General features: G+C 50.6%; 2 long non-coding RNA genes across 2 annotated transcripts in view; one reads left to right on the top strand and one right to left on the bottom strand.

The window, feature by feature from the left end:
* The window catches only part of LOC139033046 (uncharacterized), a 15,974-nt gene extending 8,869 nt beyond the window's left edge, over positions 1-7,105 (top strand). The window contains exon 2 of the long non-coding RNA XR_011485671.1: positions 4,202-7,105. This is a non-coding gene — a long non-coding RNA (uncharacterized lncRNA). The remainder of the gene's footprint in view (positions 1-4,201) is intronic.
* The window catches only part of LOC139033045 (uncharacterized), a 22,520-nt gene extending 304 nt beyond the window's left edge, over positions 1-22,216 (bottom strand). Inside the window, exons 1-2 of the long non-coding RNA XR_011485669.1 lie at positions 21,685-22,216; positions 162-14,908 (exon numbers count right to left, since the gene is read on the bottom strand). This is a non-coding gene — a long non-coding RNA (uncharacterized lncRNA). The remainder of the gene's footprint in view (positions 1-161; positions 14,909-21,684) is intronic.

Below are 22,216 nucleotides of genomic sequence, written 5' to 3'. Positions count from 1 at the left end.
AAAATGAAGAGAATGAATTATTAATTTAAAAGACTACCCAAGAGAAAAATCCAGTTAGGTGGCTTCACCACTGAATTCTACGAAGTATTGTTTTAAAATTAATAACAATTCTTCACAAACTTCTAAAAAAAGAAAAGAGGCAGGAGCACTTTCCAACTCACCTTTTGAGGCCAGTTTGCTGACACCGAAGCCAGACGAAGATCTCGCAGTGTATTGATGTGAAAATGACTGATGGACATCTCTTGTGAATATGGATGCAAAACTCTCAGCAAGGATTTAGTTTTTGTTCAAACTAATGATTTCTTGATTCTTAGTTAAAAGTAACCATGATACAAATCAATTTGATTTCCCATTTTTGAAAGTTTATTCTCCAGCTGAGTGACCTTGTGTTCAGAAAGACAGGGAGAACAGAATTGGGGGGGAAACTAACTGTTGTTGTTCAGTTGCTAAGTCGTGTCTGACTCTCTGTGACCCCATGGACTGGAGCCAGCCAGGCTCCTCTGTCCCTGGAATTCTCCAGGCAAGACTGTTGGAGTGGGTCGCCATGTTCCACTCCAGGGGATCTTCCCAGCTCAGGGATGGAGTCTCCCGCATTGGCAGGCAGATTCTTTACCACTGAGCCACCTGGGTAAATAAAACTTCACCAGTTTATCCAAAAAAGCAGTTAAATTTCTGATTTTTCCTTAAAAGTACCTAAACACTCTGACTTCAGTTGGATCTGAGAAGGAGACAAAGCACCTTTGTTCAGGCCTAGGCCTGGCCTTGGACACGATGACAGAGCAGGCAGCTTCCTTCAACTCTCTCTCTGGTGATTTTCCTCCCTTCTGTCCCACGGCCTTATTCCTCATGGACATCTGGCCAGGCTCCGGATCTTTCTAGCAAGCTCCAGAAAGGCTCACTTTGCCCGTATTCCCATTCTGAGACCCCTTGATATGGTCACATTGGGGAAGAGCATGGATCACTTGAAGGGCACGTTTGAGTTGCAATCTAATCCTCATATGCACGGCATGTATCAGGGCCAGGTTTCATCTCCCCTGAGCCCCAGTCTGTGCATGCGTAGAATCCGGGTAGCACCTCGCTGGCGGAAAGGCTGGGAATGCTAAGCAGGAAAGCAGCGTGCAGCGCCCAGTTAGGGTCTCCATACCAGCTCATCGTCTCCCTCCTCACCTCTGTCTCAGGAGGCTCACTGTCCCCGGCAGCACGTGTGGATGTTAGCGAAGGTCTGTGGGGGTGCCGCCGTAAAGCCAGCAGCTCTGGGCAGTGCGTCTTCCAGACACAGGATGTGGGTCTGGGTTAGGGCTCTGTGCCGCGAGAGCTCCGTCTGCCAAGCGCAGGAAGGAGTCCGGGGGTCCCATCTCGTTCCATCGCTTCCTGGCCGGTAACGGCGGGGCTCCTCGCTGTTCTCCTCTGTGACTTTGCCTCCTCCCAGGTGCCTGCGGGATCGGCGGGGGGCCCACGCGAGTGCTTCCAGCGCACTGCTGGGGCAGAGGTCGGCGCCCAGACGTGGGGCCCGGAAGTGAGAGGGCAGCCTCGCACACCCTCTAGGAGTGCAGCCCACTCTCTTCAAAAGGCAGGAGGGGGCTGATACGGCCCTGTTTTTAGCACCATCGAAACACACCTCTTGAAGAACATTTCTAAGAAGTTAAATGTTTATACCACTTCTCTTTAGGGAAATCTTGGCTTGCCTTTCGAGTTTTTGAAACCTGTCACTATGGTCAGCCAGCCGAATCACGCAGGGGGTAGGCTAGACTCTGCCATGTCTCTTGTCTCTTCCAGACCCGTGTCCATCCCAGGCCTGCCCCACAGCACCCCCGCTTAGGGAGGGAGCTGACCGCCTCCCCCCAAGTCTGGAGAATCTGGACGCCAGACTTTAAGAGGACTCACCCGGAAGTGCAATAGATCCCCCGTGTCCATGCGTTAACTAAAGCAAGTGTTTGGTGACACCAGCGTGGTGGAGACTTGGCATCTGCTCTGAGCGCGTGAGCCGCTGTGAGCCCAGGCAGGGTGTCTGAGCAGGCCAGTCCCATCCGACCCACGAAGGACGCTGCCCACCCAGCGATGCTGCCCTGGGGGTGGCCGGGGACATGGGACTCTCCCTTTCCCAGAAGAAAGCTCCAGACAAGACCTACCATTTTGGAGTCAAATCTCGAGTGATTTATAGGAACAGCTTTTTTTAGGAACTCATGATCAGATAAAGATGGATTTGAAACCCTATAGACTCAGAGCCTGTGGTTTTATCTAAAAGGAAAACTGAATATCATTGCTCCTAATAGAAATTATTATTATATTCAGTTCAGTCGCTCGGTTGTGTCTGACTCTGTGACCCCATGAATCGCAGCACGCCAGGCCTCCCTATCCATCACAAACTCCCGGAGTTTACCCGAACTCATGACCATCAAGTCAGTGATGCCATCCAACCATCTCACCCTCTGTCATCCCCTTCTCCTCCCACCCTCAATCTTTCCTAGCATCACGGTCTTTTCCAATGAGTTGGCTCTTTGCATCAGGTGGCCAAAGGATTGGAGTTTCAACTTCAACATCAGTCCCTCCAGTGAACACTCAGGACTGATTTCTTTTAGGATGGACTGGTTGGATCTCCTTGCAGTCCAAGGGACTCTCAAGAGTCTTCTCCAACACCACAGTTCAAAAGCATCAATTCTTCAGCACTCAGCTTTCTTTATGGTCCAACTGTCACATCCATACATGACTACTGGAAAAACCTTAGCTTTGACTAGATGGAGCTTTATCGGCAAAGTAATGTCTCTGCTTTTCAATATGCTGTCTAGGTTAGTCATAGCTTCTCTTCCAAGGAGCAAGCATCTTTTGATTTCATGGCTGCAGTCACCGTCTGCAGTGATTTTGGAGCCCAAAATCACTTTCACTGATTCCATTGTTTCCCCTCCATATGCCATGAAGTGATGGGACTGGATGCCATGATCTTTGTTTTTTGAAAGTTGAGTTTTAAGCCAAGTTTTTCACTCTCCTCTTTCACCTTCATCAAGAGGCTCTTTAGTTCCTCTTCACTTTAAGCCATAAGGGTGGTGTCATCTGCATATCTGAGGTTATTGGTATTTCTCCTGGTATTCTTAATTCCAGCTTGTGCTTCATCCAGCCCAGCATTTCCCATGATGTATTCTGCATAGAAGTTAAATAAGCAGGATGATAATGTACAGCCTTGATGTACTCCTTTCCCATTCTTGAATGAGTCTGTTGTTTCATATCCGGTTCTAAGTGTTGCTTCTTGACCTGCATACAGGTTTCTCAGGAGACAGGCAAGGTGGTCTGATATTCCCATCTCTTTAAGAATTTTCCACAGTTTGTTGTGATCCATACAGTCAAAGGCTTTAGGGTAGTCAATGAAGCAGAAGTAGATATTTTTCTGGAATTGTCTTACTTTCCCCATGATCCATCAGATGTTGGCAATTTGATTCTGGTTCCTCTGCCTTTTCTAAATCCATCTTGAACATCTGGAAGTTCTTGGTTCACGTATTGTTGAAGCCTGGCTTGGAGGAGTAGGTTTGAATAATGAACAGTAGGTTTGAATTATGTCCCAGGCTTATGGTAATACATTCACTTGTTCAGGGTGCATTGGTGTGGAGAAGTAAGCAAATAATGAGCCCTGGGGTAGTAATGTGGCTGAAAGTGCTTAGCTTGGTGTCTGGCTCGGGACGGGTGCTTGATAAACGCTTAAGGGAGCTGCCCTCAGTGCTCTGCGGTGAGTTCCCTCTGTCCTGGAAGCCCAGGGGAGTCCCAGCCGGGACAGCGAAGTCCTCAGAAGACTCAGTTTCAGGTCCTCACGTCGAGACATCATCTCCGTCAACCTGTGGGGTTTCTAGCTGCGCCCTCCTGCCCCTGCCAGAGCTTAACGAACAGTGAGAGCTGTGGGCTGCCGCCCCTCCCGGCGTGCCCAGGGGTCCGGATCAGCCCCTGGTGCGAGTTCCGGAACATCGCCCAGCGAGTGGTCCCCGTACGCCGTCAGCGCCGCGTCAGGAGTGCTGACTCTCGGGCCCACTCGGGGCCGCCGCACCCGTGTCTGTGCGTTGCAAGACTTCAGGGGATTTATGTGCTCACTAGAGGTTGAGAGGTGCCAGACTTTCAGAATTAGAAACGCCGGTCTGCTGGACTCTCAGTTAAGAACAGGCAGTTACACAGCTACTGGATGAGGACTGCTTCACAAGCTTGAACCTTAATCTTCTGGCAGGAGGAGAAATGGCCTGCTTTCTTCCTCGCTTTGATCGCTGAAGACGCAGTCAGGGCTGCTCGTGGGACAGAGAGACGGCCCGAGACGCCCACGTGAGATGCCCTCATCTCTGCTGCCGGGGCGCATCTGGAGCGTCCACCCTGGCCATCCTGACTCCGTCCTGGCTCAGGGTCCAGCGTTTGCAGTGTTCTGAGTAAAGGCAGTGGCTGTGCCCGCCTGCAGCAGCAGCAGCGAGAGGGAGTCCAGCCTGAGGACGCGGCCCTCCCTTTCACCGACTGCTCTGGGCTCTGTTCTCTGCTTTGTTTTCTCACTTTATGCAAATATCTTTAAATTTCTTCATCCCCTGCTCCTATTTTGCCCCTCCCTGTTGCCCCCATCCCACAGGTAGTCATTGGTTTGTTCCCCACAGCTGTGGATCTGCTTCTTTTTAAAATAAATATTCACTAGTTTGTTGATTTTTTAGATTCCACGTATGAATGATATCACACTATATTAATATTTGTCTTTCTCTGTTTGACTTATTTCCCCAGCATAATACCCTCCAAGTCCATTCATGCTGCTGCAATTGGCAACATTTCAGTCTTTTTTATGACTGAGTAGTATTCCATTGCATAGAACATACACTACACATATGTATATATAGGGGCTTGCCAGGTGGCACAGTGGTAAAGAACCCACCTGCCAATGCAGGAGACGTGGAGTCCATCCCTGTGTCAGGAAGATCCCCAGGAGGAGGGAAGGGCAACCCACTCCAGTATTCTTGCCTGGGGAATCCCACGGACCAGAGGAGCCTGGTGGGCTGCAGTCCATGGGGTCCGAGACTCAGACACAACGGACCAGCTGAGCACCAGCCAATGTGTGTGTGTGTGTTCACGTCATGGAGCGGGGTATATATGTACTCACATCATGTAGCGGTGTGTATATATGTACTCACGTCATGGAGTGGTGTGTGTGTGTATTCACGTCATGGAGTGGTGTGTATATATGTACTCACGTCATGGAGTGGTGTGTGTGTGTTCACGTCATGGAGTGGTGTGTATATATGTACTCACGTCATGGAGTGGTGTGTATATATGTACTCACGTCATGGAGTGGTGTGTATATATGTACTCACGTCATGGAGTGGGGTATATGTGTATTCATGTCACGGAGTGGTGTGTATATATGTATTCACGTCATGGAGTGGTGTGTGTGTGTATTCACGTCATGGAGTGGTGTGTATATATGTACTCATGTCATGGAGTGGTGTGTGTGTGTTCACATCATGGAGTGGTGTGTATATATGTACTCATGTCATGGAGTGGTGTGTGTGTGTTCACATCATGGAGTGGTGTGTATATATGTACTCACGTCATGGAGTGGTGTGTGTGTGTTCACATCATGGAGTGGTGTGTATATATGTACTCACGTCATGGAGTGGTGTGTGTGTGTGTTCACGTCATGGAGTGGTGTGTATATGTGTACTCACGTCATGGAGTGGTGTGTGTGTGTGTTCACGTCATGGAGTGGTGTGTATATGTGTACTCACGTCATGGAGTGGTGTGTGTGTGTGTTCACGTCATGGAGTGGTGTGTATATATGTACTCACGTCATGGAGTGGTGTGTGTGCGTGTTCACGTCATGGAGTGGTGTGTATATGCATCCTCATCTGCTCTCTTGGCTTTTCCCCAGGCCTTCGGCCGTGCCCAGTCTCACCTTCCGCCCGCCCTGGGCCGCAGCCTCCGATCACATCCGTCAGGGGACTTGGTTGCCCCAGCTCCCCGAGGCTTTGATGCCGGTGCGTCACCTGCTCAGTCTGGTTAGGGCCGTTCTGCGTTTTACCTGGAGCCCTGAGTGAGGGAGATTGGAGCCGTTCTTCGAATGTGAAGCAGCTGAGTGTGTGTCTCAGCATCTGGAGTCACGCGGTGTGCTAAGTAAATGCCAGCTGTTAGAAGCCACTTCCTCTCGCGACTCAGGAAGCCTCAGGAGGGGCTCATTCCCCCCGGAGCAGCAAGGAGACCCCAGACTGTTTACAATGTCACAGCACTTCTCAAGCCGTCAGAGAGCTTCGTGTGCGGGACAGCTCTGCGGCTAGCTCCGCAGAGAGGGGAGCCCTTTGGGCGGGATGAGCTGGCATGCACCACACCAGCCTTGGCAGAGGAGGGGGATAGGCGGCTACCAGCCCACAGCGGAGAGAGGCTAGCGGTAAAGGACGCTGAAGGCCAAGGGTGGGCTGGGGGTCAGGCTCAAACAGTGGGGCCTGGGACACAGGCAGGTCCACCCTCGCCCGGGGCTCCTCTCTGCAGCCTCCCCCAGAGACGGCAGGGGTGCCTGGGGGCAGGACTCAGAGGCGAGCTCCTCTGTGGACGGTCCTGCATGGGGCCCTCGGGCTCTGGAAGGCAGACACAGCACTCTCTCCTACCCGCGTTACCCTTTCCTGCCAGTTAGCAAAAGCCTCAGGCTACAGACAGAAGAGTGGTCCAGCTTCTCAGCCGAGGACAAACAATGACCCACTGCAGCTCGGGACGGAGCAGGAAACCGTCTCCCACCCAGGACAAGCCATGGCCACAAGGCAGAGCGGGGCTTCCCTGGGAAGGAGGGTCAGGAGTGCTTTGAAAACCTTATGGCAAAGCTCGGATTCATAGGCTTACATCAGCCTTGGGACAGCAGAAAAATCCCTCATTCCACCATCAGGAGCTGAGCATGAATCATAAACAGTAGCTGCCTATTTCTGGAGGAGAAAGAAACTTCAGAACGCGAAGATGGGCAGGAACACGGAGAAAAACCCAGCGGCACTTTGCCCACTGTGATGTGCTGAAAGTCACGATTAAAGACAAACACCCTGAAACCCAGCTCAAGCCCTGATTAGATAGACGACCTCCTTGCTCCTAGAACCTATTAAATGATTGTTTTATGAACATAAAAGCTACTTACTGTGATTTCTTACATTCTTTACGTTCTTTATGCATAATTTTCAGCAGTCAATCCAAAGCTGATACTTTAAAAAGCAAAGCAAAACCTGACCAAATCATTGCCAACAGATAAAGCACTCAGCAGGATTAGAACTAGCAATGACCCAGATGTTGGAAGGCTAAGATTGGGACTTGAAAATAACCATGATAAGTGATATAAATGGGTTCTTTTAGCAGGTTTCTCAGTAGACTAGTCTCAGCTGAGGAAAGCTGATGAACTTGCAGGTAGATCAGAAATCATAAAAAGATACACAAAAAAAGAATATAAGGCTGAAAAAAAAAACATAACACAGAATCTAAGATCCTTGGGACAATATCAAGTAATCCAACACAGTCAATTGGATTCCTAGAGTAAGAGTGAATGAACAGAAGAAATATCTAAACAGATTGTCCTTGTTGTTCATTGCAGTCATGTCCGATTCTTTGCGAACCCGTGGACTGCAGCACGCCAGGCTTCCCTGTCCTTCACCATCTCCTGGAGTCTGCTCAGACTCATGTCCATTGAGTCGATCACGCCATCCAACCATCTCATCCTCTGTCTTCCCCTTTTTTTCTTGCCCTCAATCTTTCCCAGCATTAGGGTCTTTCCCAGTGAGTCAGCTCTTCCCATCAGGTGACCCAAATATTAGAGCTTCAGCTTCAGTCCCTCCAATGAATATTCAGGGTTGATTTCCTTTAGGATGGACTGGTTTGATCTTGCTGTCCAAGGGACGGTCAAGTATCTAAATGGATAGTGGCTAAGAATTTTCCAAAAACAGGGCAAGATAAACTCCAGGTCCATCAAGTTCAGGGAACTCCAACAGTGTAAATACAAAAATAAATAAACTCCAAAACTGAAGGAAAAAATCCACCCAGACATATCATCAGTAAACTCCTAAGACAATATTTTGAAATTTTCTGTAAAAAAAAAAAAAAAGGTTTAAAGAAGCAATTTCAGATTAGTTGCTAGTGTCAATACTGTGGTACATAAGCCTAGGACACATGAATTAATCCGAGGCTTGAATTTTGAAGGGGAACAAAAAGCTTGTTATTTAGTTCAGCAGTTCTGGGCTCACCGACATAGGAACACTTGGGAGAGTTGAGGATGTTACTTCCTGGGCACCGTCCCTAAAGGCCTGGTGCTCCGGGTGCTGCAGACCACCCCGAGGGGCGGCTGCCCATTTCACGTGGCCCCTCCCAGCCCGCGTCCCCCGCAGCCCACGGAGGCGGCCTCGGGGAGGAGGTGCCGCGTCCTCGGTCACGGAGCTGAGTGGGGTGGGCCAGACTCGACCAGGGGTGACTGGAAGTCCTCACTGCTGAGAGACTGCAGCTGGGGCGACCACCACAAAGCGCCTCCTTCCCGCGAGGTGCAGTGTTCTTGCAGCGGTCAGTGAGCAGAAATCAGAACCCCTGGGGACAGCGGGGCGTCCTCCGTAAATCCCCCGACCTCCCACTCCAGGAACTTGGGGGCCACAGAAATTGTGGGCCAGCCTCTCGGCGTGGGGCTCCGTGGGGCTCCGAATAGGAGGCTCTGGGTCACGTGAGGCCCCCTGCCTTCCCCCTGCGGACAGAGGTCGCAGGTCAGTGGGGTCTCCCCGGGGACCCAGGGTGGCCCGGGCTCATGCACGGCGTGTTTCCTGGGGCCAGGGTTCCCGAGTCGGCCGTGGATTTGGTCTGGAGGTGAAGAGGGGGTCGGAGCTGCCATCAGAGGTGGGTCAAATCGGCAAGAAGCCGGACCAGCACCGGTCCTCAGGAGGAGGACAGCGTCACGCTGGGCAGCTGGGAGGGGAGCTGCTCAGACAGGCTGGTGGGGCGGGGCCCCCACCAGGACCTCAGGTGGGAGCGGGGCTGGGACTGGCAGGGAAGGGTCTTCCTTCCTCTCCTGGGACGCACGCTCCGGGAGCCGGTGACGGACAGGGAGGCCTGGAGTGCTGCTGTCCACGGGGTCGCAGAGAGGCGGACACGCTGAGCCACTGAGCAATAAGCAATAAAGGGATCGGAAGTGTGCGGGTCTCCTTAACTAGCCTTTATCTCCTGCAGGTGACAGGAAGGGGAGCGGCCACCCCGCCTCCGCGGGCTGCTTTGTTTTTCCCTTCTTTTCTGGTTCCTCCAAGCCCACTTCCTCCACCTCGGGGGTTCCTGTATGTAAAGCAGGCACGGACACAAGCCCTCTCTGCCGCCCTCACAGCTGGCTGAGTCGTCTTCCTCTGCCAGGGGGTTCCCAGGACGCGGCCGGCCGCGGGCAGGGGCCCAGAGGCTTTCACAGTCTCCGGACAGGCTGGATCAGCCTAAGACTAGCCCTGCCATGCGTCCCTTAGGATGGCCTGGGCACCAGCTACCTGTCCCTCCTCCCCGAGCCCTTCCCTCTTTAAAATGCACCACCTGCCAAATGTTTCCCAGCAAGGCTGCACCGCCCTCCGTCACACTCCCAGAGAGATGACGGGACTTACACAGAGCTCCCAGCTGATGAGCACCACAGCCCAGCTTCAGATACCAGTCTAAATCCACGGTCTAGTGAACTCTGTTACATTCTAGTCCTGGGAGATGGGAGGGAGGTTCAAAAGGGAGGGGGCATATGGCTGATTTGTGTTGAGGTTCGACAGAAAACAGCAACATTCTGTAAAGTGATTCTCCTTGAATTAAAAAATAAATAAATTCTTTTAAAAAAGCCTATGTCTCGGCGTCTCTGCCCCCAGTGGCCCCACTCACTACACTCACACCCTCCAGCGTCTCACTGGTCATGAACTTTCTCTCATGTCCTAGGCTTGTAGTCTTTGATAGTTTGGCCGAGGGAGAATTTCAGGCTTAAAAGGCAATGCAGAAGTATGGGTAATGTGCCCAGGCTCCCCTCATGGTCCAGTGGGAAAGAATTCACCTGTGAATGCAGGAAACATGGGTTCAGTCCCTGGTTCTGGGAAGATCTAAGTCTCTGAGCCACAACTACTCCAGGAGGCGCAGCTGCTAAAGCCCACGTGCCTACAGCTTATGCTCTGCAACTAGAGAACCCCCCCCCCCCATGAGGCGCCCACACGCCGCCGTTAGGCGGGAGCCCCTGCTCACTGCACCTAGAGAAAGCCTGCAGGCTGTGACAGAGGCCTGGCGCAGCTGTAAATAAATACAAATGCATCTTCAGTATAGCCCAGTGTGAGGTTCCAAACGTTGCCTCGAGCGGTGTTTGTCCGCCGGCCAGAGCATCCGGGTGTCCTGTCAGAGCAAGGAGCTCCATCTGGCAGGATGCTCTGGCATCCCCTCTGGCAGGGTGGTGGGCGGGGGTCCAGAGGGAGAAGTCGTGAAGGAAGTGGCCAGGCCCTGTGTGCTTCGGGTGAGTGTCCCACATAAAGGCCGCCTGCTTTTATTTCTCTTTCAAGTCGAAACCTCTTCCCCTTTTGAGATGACAAATCACAAGGTCGTCTTGCCCCAGATTGCGGTGAGCCCCCCCCATCTGTGATCAGGTCTGAAGATGGATGCGTGAGGAGATAAGCTTTGAAAGTCCACACTCCTCAGATTTTCCACGCCCGTCATGACTTCCCTTGCTTGTTCACTCGGCAGGCCTTTCTGGAGCACCTGCCCGCTGGGGAGTCGTCCACGGGAGCCAAACAGCAGCCCCGTCTCTCCGGGGCGTGCACCCTGGTGGCCGCAGACAGGAAACGTGGCCCGTGGGGCGATGAAGCAGGGCTGGAGCCGGCCAGCGGGAGCCCCGTGGATGGTCAGGGAGGCAGGAGCTCTGGAGCAGGCGCCTCACTGGGGAGCGCCCGCCCCAAGTTGTCTGGGGCGGGGGGCACATCCTGGCAGAGAAGTCAGAAGGACAAAGGCCATGAGTCAGGAACACCCTGAGCAAACTCCAGGAGAAGGCGGATGTCAGAGTCCCGGGTGTTAACAATGGGGGGAGATAAAGCCTGGAGGGGGAGGGCGTGGTGGGCCTCCCTCCCCATGCGAACACTGTAGGTCACGGTCAGGATGCAGGCTGGGCTGGGGGCGCCCTGGGGGTTTCGAACGGAATCCAGACCTGACCTGAACAATCGTGAAAGGCCCACTGGGCCTGCCGAGTGGAGACAGGAGTGGGGCGGGGCCATTTGGAAGATGCGAGTGCTGGCCGGGGTGATCGGTGGTCAGCAGGGGAGGAGTCAGGCCGTGAGATTCGGGATACAGGGTTCAGGTTAATCCCAAGGACACAGCCAAGGGGATTCGCTGGCATGCACGATGGGGACTGGGAGAGAATTTGGGCGCCTCTGAGGTCTGTGACTTCCCTGTAGCTCAGATGGTAAAGAATCTGCCTACAATGCAGGAGACCCGGGTGCTCTTCCTGGGTCAGGATGATCCTCTGGAGAAGGGAAGGACAACCCACTTCAGTATTCTTGCCTGGAGGATTCCATGGATGAGGATGAGATGTTTGGATGGCATCACTGACTCGATGGACAAGAGTTTGAGCAAGCTCCAGGAGTTGGTGATGGACAGTGAAGCCTGGGGTGCTGCAGCCCATGGGGTCACAAAGAGTCAGACACAACTGAGCGACGGAACTGAACTGAACCAAGGTCTGTGGCCTGAACCACATGGGTTGAAGGGGTTTGGTTGCCTGGTGCTGAAATGAGCTTATGGATGTGCAAATTTATGGAAGGCAAACTGAGTTTGATTTTAGACAGGAAATACTTGAGATCCTTGTGAATGTTCTGAATGGGAGCGGACTCCCGATGTCTGGGGTTCCAGAGAAGGATCTGGGCTGGAGATAGAGTTTCAGGGTGCAGTTAGTTGAATACAGTCTCACGAAAACTCATGTCTGCCTGGAAGCTTAGCACGTGACCTCGTCTGGACATAGTCTCTGCAATGTGCATGCTAAGTTGATTCAGTTTCTTCAGACTGCAGCCCGCCAGGCTCCTCTGCCCATAGGAGTCTCTGCAGTGTGTTGCCACGCCCTCCTCCAGGGGATCTTCCTGACCCAGTGATGGAACCCTCATCTCTTATGTCTCCTGCATTGGCAGGCGGGTTCTTTACCACTAGTGCAACCTGGAAAGCCCCTGTCTCTACAGATTAATAACCAAGTCAAGGGCCTCAGATCATCTTGGCGTGAGGGTGAGACAGGTGCCCACCCCACCCCGCATCAACATCCCTGTAAGAGGAGAGGATCCAGGTGCAGAGAGGTGACGTGAGGGTCAAACAGAGAGCGGAGTGGTGTGTCCGTAGGGCAAGGCCCCCCAGGGGCTGCAGACACTGCCCACAGCTGGGAAGGGCCCTGAGGTGGTTTGTATTCAGACCTATAGAGGACCCAGCCCCAATTCGATCCTGCACTTCTGACCTCCCCAACTGTGAGAGGTTAGATTCCTGTAGATTCAGTCCTTGGCTTTGTGGAACTTTGTGGAAATGTCCCCAGGAAGCTAACACAGGGCTTTGGAGCAGAGACAGAGTTGAGGTGAGGTCCAGGTGAATCACGGAGGCCCCGTCCAGGGTGGCCTGATGTCTAGGGAGGGCAGGTGAGGGGCCCAGCACAGGAGCCTGATGCATCTCTCCTTTCATCATTCCAGCAGAACTTCAGTTCAGTTCAGTTCAGTCACTCCGTTGTGTCCAACTTTGTCACCCCATGGACTGCAGCACGTCAGGCCTCCCTGTCCATCACCAACTCCTGGAGCTTGCTCAAACTCATGTCCATTGAGTCAGTGATGCCATCCAACCATCTCATCCTCTATAGTCCCCTTCTCCTCCTGCCTTCAGTCATTCCCAGCATCAGGGTCTTTTCCAGTGAGTCAGTTCTTCACATCAGGTGGCCAAAGTATTGGAGTTTCAGCTTCAGCATCAGTCCTTCCAATGAATATTCAGGCCTGATTTCCTTTAGGATTGACTGGTTGGATCTCCTTGCTGTCCAAGGGACTCTCAAGAGTCTTCTCCAACACCACAGTTCAAAAGCATCAATTCTTCAGTGCTCAGCTTTCTCTATGGTCCAACTCTCACATCCGTACATGACCACTGGAAAAACCATAGCCTTGACTATCTGGACCTTTGTTGGCAAAGTAATATCTCTGCTTTTTAATGTGCTGTCTAGGTTGGTCATAGCTTTTCTTCCAAGGAGCAAGCGTCTTTTAATTTCATAGCTGCAGTCACCATCTGCAGTGATTTTGGAGACCAAAAAGATAAAGTTTTTCACCAGCAGATCTTAGAAGTAGTAACACTGGAAAGCGGCAGGGAGAGCCTGGGACAAGTTTGCTAAGTCGCTCTGACTGACGTTCCGGCCTCAGAATGACGGGCATTAGGTCTCAACCCCGCCCCTGGCCCAGACCTAGGAGTCAGCCTGCTCACAGCTCTCCTGCTTGGGAGCGGCATCGTGTTTTAAAAAGTCAACTTTATTGAGATAATATACACACTTTCTGAGGGCGACAGAGGATGAGATGGTTGGATGGCATCATGGATTCAATGGACACGAGCTTGGAGAAACTCCAGGAGATGGTGAGGGACAGGGAGGCCTGGCGTGCCACTGTCCATGGGGTCACATAGAGGCCAACACATCTTGGCGACTGAGCAAGGAAAAGAGATTTATACACAACAGAAAGCAGTCATGGTCGGGACTGTTTCAGTGAGTTTTGACAAATTTACACCAGCACGTCCACAACCACGATGAGAGCAGAAAACATCCCCACCCCTCTGAAGGCCCCCGAGCCCTTTCCCGTCCGTCTCTGCTGCGTGCCTCTCTGCTTGACCGCGGACCACTGGCTGTCGCCGAGCCCAGCTGATGGTTTCCCCCGAGCTCCATGTCCGTGAGGTCGCCCGGGACGTCCTCTTCCTGCCTGCTGCTGCCCGAGTCCCTGGGGGTGGTGGCCTTGCGCCCGGCTGTCCTGGAGGTGTGGGGGCTCTCTTCTTGGGTCCGCGTTCAGTGACATCAGCTTGGCTGCCGGACACCGGCCAGAGTGGGGTTGTTCACTCCACAGGAGTGGGCAGACCTACTCATCAGGGCTCCTTTAATCCTGGGGGGCCACTGACAAACACTTCCGAGTCTGCCATCTGCATGCTGGTTCATAGTCAGAGCTACTTCCGGGTCAGCCCCCCGGGCGCTGGAAGGGAGCCCCAAGTCCATGGCTGCCCCTGCCCCTCCCGGCTCACACCACGCCCCAGGAATCCTGGGAGCTTGTCCGTGATGGCCTGTCCTGCTCCCAAAGGCGCTGCTGAAGAGGGAAGGGAGGCTCGGATATGTCCCCTCCCCAGGAAGAGTGGGGGGCATTTTCTGTGGTCGCTGCTCCTGTGCCTCGGCAAGCGGGCCTCACGGGGGGCAGAGCCGGTGCCCTGCCGTGTCAGTCTAGGACTGCACACAGGCCAGAGGGGTTGTCAGAGCAAGCGATGCCCTCGCCGAGTGTGGGGTGCTCTCTGAGCTCCTGCAGGCTTGACTTTGTCCCCGGGGCACTGCACGGATGGGGAGCCTTGGACTCGTCTGGTGGGGGGACCGTGAGGCCCTGTCACCCGGCCACTCCTAGGTGAGGGGCGACCCAGCCTAAGACCGGTTTCTGCCCCTTCTCCCCAGAGCCTCAGAGTTCTGGAAACCCAGAGGCCAAGAGAAGCCTTGACGAGCCACCCTGGCCAGGTCTCCCTCGCTTGCCAGCCTGGCCTGCATTTACAGGGCTTCCGAGAACCAAGGAGGGCTGGGCTCAGGGTTCCTCACTCTTTCTGCTGAGACAGAGGGAGACGGTCCACCTTAAAGTGACCGTGTCTCCAGCTCGGTCCTTCCTCCAGCGTACGCCGTGGTGGCCTTGGATCTGCAGCAGGTTCCCTTGAATTTCTCCCAGGTTCCCGGCATTTGTACCTGCAGGAAACAGGAACAGGTCGGCGCGATGCTCCTGCCACTCCCACAAAGCCCTCCGCGGCCGCAGGAGCAGGGCAACTGCCCCGGGAGCCCAGCGCGCGGGACGGTGTCTCGGGGCTGCGGCCCGGGGACTGGGCGAACTGCGCGGGTCAGCACCCGCAGCCGTCTCGCTCCCAGTTTATCTCGTCATCCCACGGACCTCCTGTGCCCTTCACCCTTTCCTCCCACAGAACAGAGGACCAGACACCAGGCGGCTTGGGGCTGCCCTTAACGCGGGTCGTCCATCACTGGTTGGGGCACTCTGTGGTTCTGCATGTGTCTATGGGCACGAAGCATGTTCCGCGGGGTCCCCATGAATCAAACAGCCAAAACGTCTGGCGGGCCTCGAGAGCTGAGAGCCGAGGGCCCCTCCAAGGGCAGCCATGTGGCCCACACCGGGGACGGGACTCCCCTGACGCAGCCCCCAGCTTCAGCGCTCACCTGCGGCAGGTGAGTTAGCCGGCTGTAACGATTCTTTCCATTTATTAGAAAGTTCTCCAGGGTGAGCCGGTATCTACGGAAACTTCCCTTCTTCTACTTCTGTCTCTGCATCCGGCCCAGTTCCTGGCATAGAATTAACCCTCACAACCTCTTTGGGGAACTGAGAACAAGACTCTTCCTTCCCTCCCCAGGTTTGCACTTTACAGTTTGACGACAGCTCTCGCGTTGTCCGCCGTCTTCTCGCTTTGGAACCAAACGCAGAGCGTTCCTGTAAGTCCTGATCCAGGGGCCCAACCCACGGGCTCTGCCGTCCACACGGCCTTCCTGACCGCACTGCCCGTCACTTCTAAGACACGGTGCCCAGGTCTGGAAGGAGTGACCCCCGTCTGCTCGGCAGACACACTCGTGACGCAGCGCCCGAGAGGGCCCGACGGCACCAGCACCCCCAACATCAGGCTCCAGCATCCCTGGAGTGATGTGGTGTGATGTGGTCTCACGCACTCCCCACCGGGAGGCAGGCTCGGCTTCCCGGCCGGTGAGCCTGCCTTGGCGCATGTGGCAAAGGGATGGAGTGCAGTCCTGAGCCCAGCCCCTGAGACGTCCTGTCGGAAGCGTCCCCTCCCCTGCGGGCGGCTCGGGCGACGCTGGGGAGGACGAGAGGACACGCGGCTACCTACGGGCGGGCCGCCCCGGCCAAGGCCACCCTGCACTGGTCAGCACTGGCTGACCTCTTGGCTGGGGCAGGCGTGGCTCAGTCAACTCTGGCCCCATCAGGAACCAGCTGGCTGACCTGCAGGCTTGGGAGCAATAATACGCGGTTAGTGTTACATCCCCCTGAGGTTTCAGTGCGGAGTTTTTTTACAGTGTTATTTTGGCAATACATAGTTAATACACCGCATAACTAGCGTCACCCAAGTTTGGATTACCTATTATAGTGGCTTACATTAAACATGTGATCGGTTACAGGTTTTTCCCCTGGGCTGGCCTTGTGGCTCAGACAGTAAAGCGTCTGCCTGAAATGCGGGAGACCTGGGTTCGATCCCTGGAGAAGGAAATGGCAACCCACTCCAGTACTCTTGCCTGGAAGATTCCATGGACAGAGGAGACTGGTAGGCTACAGTTCATTGGGTCACAAAGAGTCAGACACGACTGAGCGACCTCGCTTTCACTTTCACATTTTTTCCTTTGGGCTGACCTTGTGGCTCAGCTGGTAAAGAATCCACCTGCAGTGTGGGAGACCTGGGTTCGATCCCTGGGTTGGGAAAATTCCCCTGGAGAAGAGAACGGCTGCCCACTCCAGCATTCTGGGCTGGAGAATTCCATGGACTATACAGTCCATGGGGTTGCAAAGAGTTGGACATGACTGAGTGATTTTCACTTTCACATTTTTTTTTAAATTTCAGATTTTCATGATTTTTTTATCATTGTTTTAAAAATTTTATTTATTTTTAAGGTCCATCTAGTCAAAACTATGGTTTTTCAGTAGTCATGTACAGATGTGAGAGTTGGATGGTAAAGAAGGCTGAGTGCTGAAGAACTGATGCTTTCATACTGGTGCTGGAGAAGACTCTTGAGAGTCCCTTGAACAGCAAGGAGGTCAAACCAGTCCATCCTAAAGGAAATCAACCCTTAATATTCATTGGAAGGACTGAGGCTGAAGCTGAAGCTCCAGTACTTTGGCCACCTGACTTGAAGAGATGACTCACTGAAAAAAATGCAGATGCTGGGAAAGACTGAAAGTGGGAGGAGAAGGGGACGGCAGAGGATGAGATGGTTGGGTGGCATCACCAACTCGATGGACATGAGTTTGAACAAATTCTGGGAGATAGTGAAGGACGGGGAGGCCTGGCGTGCTGCAATCCATAGGGTCTCAAAGAGTTGGACAGAACTTAGTGATTAAATAACAACTTTTAATTGGAGGATAATTGCTTTACATGATCAGTTACATTTATTTGATAACTTTTACATGTATCAGTTTCTTGACTTGTGGTGGAACATCTGAAGTGTGGTTAGTCTAAACTGAGATGTGCTATAAATATCCAATGCACATATGCTTTTGAAGACTTAGTACAAAAATGATAAAATATTTCATTAATTTTTATATTGGTTACATGTTGGAATAGTTACATTTTGGATATACTGAGTTATAAATTATTTAAAAAATTTTTTTTATGTGGACCATTTTTAAAGGTTTTATTGAATTTCTTATGCTATTGCTTCTCTTTTATCGTTTGGTTTTTTGGCCACAAGTCATGTGAGAGCTTCGTTTCTCAACCAGGGATTGAACTGACACATCCTGCAGTGGAAGGCAAAGCCTTAACCACTGGACCACTAGGGAAGTCCCTAGAGTTAAAAATCTTGAAGATTGCTTTTCCCAGTTTCCTTTGACCTTCTCAAGGGTGACTACTAGAAAGGTTTAAATTATGTATGTGACTCACATCGCATCTCTGCCAGACACTAGTCAGGACGTGGCCTGCAGCCCACGTGTTTATCATGTTCTTCTGTGTCTTGCTGCTTTCAATGCAGAATTCCAACCACATGAAATAACACAGAATCTTGAGCATTATCTACACTAGTACTTATCCATCTCAGATCTTACAAATCAGCAAATTCGATGTGTTTCTTTCCTACCTGTATCCGAGTCATTGATTGACAGTAATTCTGAGTGAAAGATCCGTGTACCCCCATAACATTTCACTAATCAATTGTTTCCACACTGAAAAAATCACTCCCTCTTTCTAGGCGTACGTAGTGATTCAATCAGCCAAAAATCTACCTAAGGGTAGTATTCATTCATCCTACATTTTACCAGTTAATTCAGAAGGGTATTCAAAAGTTTTGCTAACATGAAGGTGTATTGGAGAAAACCAGGATGTGCAGGAAGTCAGATCAAGGTCTGCAGAGTGGCAGGTGTTTCCCGGTGCGCCAACACAGGAGCGTGTTGAGAAGGACGGCAAGGCCGGAGCCAGCAGGGGCGGCGACGCTGGAGACTCCTGCCTCCCGTCCTCCCGCAGGCACGCCAGACTCGCAGCTGCTCGGGGGGCAGTTCCCTTGGAAACAGGTCCAGAGACTGGCTGAGGGACGCCTGCTCTTCAGGTAAGTGAGACCTTGCTGCTGCTGCTGCTGCTAAGTCGCTTCAGTCGTGTCCAACTCCATGCAACCCATAGACGGCAGCCCGCCAGGCTCCCCCGTCCCTGGGATGCTCCAGGCAAGAACACTGGAGCGGGTGGCCATTTCCTTCTCCAGTGCATGAAAGTGAAAAGTGAAAGTGAAGTCGCTCAGCTGTGTCCGACTCTTAGCGACCCCATGGACTGCAGCCCACCAGGCTCCTCTGTCCATGGGATGTTCCAGGCAAGAGTCCTGGAGAACATACCCACTTCTAGTCTGGTAGCAAAGGCAAGCCCCTCTCGTCTTTGGTCCCGGGCCATACGTTCTGGAGAGAGCTCCCACCTCCCACCTTCCCCACGAAGAGGAAAAGGTTTAGATTCCACATCTGGTGCCCCAGCTTTCAACACTCCCACCGGAGGGCCAGGCCACCAAATCAACTAGCTCTGAAAGTCAACAGGACCTGTGCCCTTGAGACCCACAGAACTTGAGCGAACAGAGAAGCAATTCTTAATTGGTGAGCAAGGACTGACCTGGCTGTCCACCTGGGCTGAGCACAGAGGTCAAAGAGGAGTAAAGACTCAAGGGAACACAAAGCAACCAGAAAATAATGAATGAATGACGGCAGTATGTCCATATTCACTGATGATTACTTTAAATGTAAATGGATTAAATTCTTCAATCAAAAGACAGAATGACAGAATGGATTAAAAAAAAATAAGGTCCAACTGTATGTTGCTTCCAAAAGACTCATCTCAGCTTTAAGGACAGAAGTAGGGTGGAAGTGAAGGGACAGAAAAAGATACTACATGCAGTGAAAACTTAAAAACAGAAGACTTTATATATACACGTGTCAGAAAAAATAGACATCAAGCCAAAGACTTCAATGAGATAAAAAAAGTCATTATATAATGATAAAGGAGTCAGTTTATCAAGAGGACATAACAGTTGTAAATATTTATGCATCTGACATTGGAACAACTAAATATATAAAGCAAATATTAACAGATCTGAGAGGAGAAATAAAGAACAATACCATAATAGCATGCAATACTAATAATATTAATACCAGCAATGCCTCACTTTTAACAACAAATAGATCATCCAGACAGAAAGTCAATAAATAAATATTGTGCTTAAATTGCACACTAGACCTGGTGGACCCAAAGGACATATATTTCAATAGAACATTTCATCTAGTGGCAGCAGAATACATGTTCTTCTCAAGTACACATGAAACATGCTTCAGGATAGGTAGATCAACAAAATAGGTCAACAAATTAAGAAAATTGAAGTTGCATCAAGTATCTTCTCCAACCACAGTGAAATGAAACTGTAAGTCAATTGCAAGAAGAAAATGGAGGATTCACAAATACATGGAGATGAAATAGCAGGCTACTGAGCAAGAAATGGGTCAAAGGAGAATAAAAAAGACATTTTAAAGTGTTGAGAGACAAGTGAAAATGGAAGGACAGCATTCTAAAACATCTGTGATGTAGCAAAAGTAGTTCTAAAAGGGAAGTTTATAGCAATAAGAATGTGCGTTAAGAAAACAGACATAATTTCACAGTGATAGGAGGACAGACTCTGTATGATTTCAGTCTTTAGACCATGAGTTTTTTGCACCTGGTTTTATGTCTCCAGATGTGTTTCAGTATCTCCTAGTTCATAGTCTTTGGGACCTTGAGTAGAATTTGTATCCTACTGCTGTGTGAAAACTATATAAATCTTAATTATGTTGAATTGGTTCATAGTGCTTCTCAGGTTTGCTATATCTTTCTACTTCTCTGTATATTTGTTCTATTAATTTTTGAGTCCTTGATATTGAAACTCCAACTAAAAATCTTAATTTATCTACTTTAAAAATAATTGTACCTAGATGTCCATCAACAAACAAATGGATAAGAAAGCTGTGGTACATATACATAATGGAATATTACTCAGCCATAAAAAGGACAGCATTTGACTCAGTTCTAACGAGGTGGATGAACCTAGAGCCTATTATATGGGTGAAGTAAATCAGAAAGAGAAAGACAAAGATTATATACTAACACACACGTGTATATGGAGTCTAGGAAGATGGTGCTGATGAGCCGTGTGCAAGGCAGCAAACGAGGCACAGAGAACAGACCCGTGGACTCGGTGGGGAGCGGGCAGGTGGGGCCGTCTGAGAAAGCAGCACTGAAGCATGTGTATCACCACAGGCGACAGACAGCCAGTGGAAATCTGCTCTATGATGCAGGGAGCTCCGACCCGGTGCTCTGTGACAGCTAGAGGGGTGGGATGCGGTGGGAAGTGGGAGGGAATTTCAAGAGGGGACATATGTATACCTAGGCCAATTCCTGTTGATATATGGCAGAAACAAACACAGCCTTATAAGGCAATTATCCTCCACTTAAAAATAATTTTTAAAAATTGTAATATGTAGTGGAATTACATGTAACTTTATTCTGTGTTTTCCAAGTCTCAGGTAAATGTGTTACCATACTTTCACAACTTAAAACATTAAAAAAGAAAGAAAAAGAAATATTTAAAGTAAACAACTAAATTTACACCTCAAAGAACTTTACACCTCAAGGAACTTTACACCTGAAGCAGAATAAGCTAAGCCCAAATTTAGTAGAAGGAAGGAAATAAAGATCAGACCAGACTCGAATTAAACAGAGACTACAAAGATCAGATAGCTTCACTGATTAATTCTACCAGACATTCAGAGAAGAATTAACACCAATCCTCCTCAAACTCTTCCAAAAAATAGAACAAGAAGAAATGCTTCCAAGCTGATTTTATGAGACCAACATTACCCTGATACCAAAACCAGAAAAAGGCATTACAAGAAAAGAAATCACAGGCCAATATCTTTGCTTAACACAGATGCAAAAATCCTCAGTAAAATACAAGCAAAGTCATTTAAATAATACTTTGAATAGATTACACACCATGATCAAGTGGGATTTTTTTCAGTAATGCAACAATGGCTAAACATTGACAGGTTAATTATTGTGATTTATCACATTAGCAAAAATGAATGATAAAGATAATATTGTCACCTCAATTGATGCAGAGCAAACATTTGACAAAATTCAACATACTTTTACAACAAAAATTCTCATCCAACTAGGTATAGAGGTAATGTATCTCAACATAATAAAGGCCAGGTATGAAAAGCCTACAGCTAACATCATACTCACAGGTGAAGCGCTGAAAGCTTTATCTCAAAGATCAGGAACAAGAAAGGATGTCCATTCTCACCACTTTTATTCAACATAGTACTGGAAGCCAGTGTCAGAGCAATTAGGCAAGAAAAAAAAACAAGACATCCAAATCAGAAAAGAGGAAGTAAAGTTGTTTCCATGTGCAGATACCATGATATTAGACAGAGAAAACCTACAAGAGTCTGCCAAAATAAAAGAAAGAAAAACGCTTAGAACTAAAAATGCCATGATCGCACCCTCCCCCTTGAGCCCCTTGTAAGCGTTCTGTCTCCCTTCCTCCTACAAAGGCTGCAGGGGCAGCCAGTTCAGAAGCAGAAAATGAACCTGTGAGCAGCTAGGGTCTCATGACGTCCGGTGGGAAATGCAGTTACCATCCTAGACGTGTCCTGCCAACAGGGCAGCCGACACAGAGACTCGAGCAGCTGGGATGGGCTGTGTCTGCCGCCAAGAGCAGTGTGGGCAGAGGAAGCCAGCCTGGGGACAGGACGACCCAGAAAGGGCCTGTGGT

This window comes from Odocoileus virginianus, chromosome 34 (assembly GCF_023699985.2).
Source record: "Odocoileus virginianus isolate 20LAN1187 ecotype Illinois chromosome 34, Ovbor_1.2, whole genome shotgun sequence".
Taxonomy (NCBI): Eukaryota; Metazoa; Chordata; class Mammalia; order Artiodactyla; family Cervidae; genus Odocoileus; species Odocoileus virginianus.
The sequence above is the reverse complement of the archived record's forward strand: the minus strand, read 5'-3'. Positions and strand labels throughout refer to the sequence as shown.